The sequence below is a fragment of the Syzygium oleosum genome, unplaced genomic scaffold (genome assembly GCF_021117445.2).
Source record: "Syzygium oleosum isolate NSW1041296 unplaced genomic scaffold, Sole_v2.1 Sole_v2.67, whole genome shotgun sequence".
Lineage (NCBI taxonomy): Eukaryota > Viridiplantae > Streptophyta > Magnoliopsida > Myrtales > Myrtaceae > Syzygium > Syzygium oleosum.
The window spans coordinates 175,469-176,968 of record NW_026607551.1 but is presented as its reverse complement, the minus strand read 5'-3'; positions in this window follow the sequence as shown (position 1 = coordinate 176,968).

The window sequence follows — 1,500 nt, the reverse complement described above, 5'->3', positions numbered from 1 at the left end:
TAGAATGATGTTCTAGCACTCAACCTTGGTACTAATGAATCCCAAGCTCTAATATCTTCCAAATAAAGAGGATTACAAGTAAATTAGGTCATTTGATTACTCGACAACCACGAGATCAAGCACCAGACCCAAACGGAACCAAACTTCCTAGGAATGAAAAGATACCTACTAAGAATGGTGTCACGTCGCTCAACCTTAGTTCTAAGCATTCGCAAGGGCTAATAGCTTCTAAATGAAGACGATTACAAGAAAATTAGATGATTTGGAAGCTCAGAGACCAAGAGATCAAGCATTAGACCCAAAAGGAATCAAACTTTCTTGAAATGGGAAGGTTTCTCCTTAGAATGATGTTGTGGCATTCAACCTTGGTTCAATCATTCTCATGCATGAATAGCTTCCAAATAAGGAAGATTACAAGTAAATTAGTTCATTTGGCTACTCGGCAAGCACGAGATCAAGGATTAGACCCAAAAGGAACCAAACTTCCTTGGAATGGGAAGGTCTCTCATGGAATGATGTTCTAGCACTCAAATTTGGTTCTAATGAATTCCAAGCACTAATGTCTTCCAAATAAAGAAGATTACAAGTAAATTAGATGATTTGATTACTCGACAACCACGAGATCAAGCATTAGACCCAAACAGAACCAAACTTGCTAGGAATGAAAAGGTGCCTACTTAGAATGATGTTACGTCTCTCAACCTTGGTTCTAACCTTTTGCAAGCGCTTATAGCTTCTAGATGAAGACGATTACAAGAAAATTAGATGATTTGGAAGCTCAGAAACCAGGAGATCAAGCATTAGATCCAAAAGGAACCAAACTTCCTTAGAATGGGAAGGTCTCTCATAGAATGATGTTCTAGCACTCAACCTTGGTTCTAATGAATCCCAAGCACTAATATCTTCCAAATAAAGAAGATTACAAGTAAATTAGGTCATTTGATTAATCAACAACCACGAGATCAAACATTAGACCTAAACGGAACCAAACTTCCTAGGAATGATAATGTGCCTACTAAGAATGATGTCACGTCGCTCAACCTTGGTGCTAACCTTTCGCAAGTGCTAATAGCTACTACATGAAGACGATTACAAGAAAATTAGATGATTTAGAAGCTCAGAGACCAGGAGATCAAGCATTAGAGCCAAAAGGAATCGAACTTTCTTGGAATGGGAATGTCTCTCCTTAGAATGATGTTGTGTCATTAATCCTTGGTTTCAATCATTCCCATGCACGAATAGCTTCCAAATAAAGAAGATTACAAGTAAATTAGATGATTTGATTACTCGACAACCACGAGATCAAGCATTAGACCCAAACAGAACCAAACTTGCTAGGAATGAAAAGGTGCCTACTTAGAATGATGTTACGTCTCTCAACCTTGCTTCTAACCTTTTGCAAGCGCTTATAGCTTCTAGATGAAGACGATTACAAGAAAATTAGATGATTTGGAAGCTCAGAAACCAGGAGATCAAGCATTAGATCCAAAAGGAACCAAA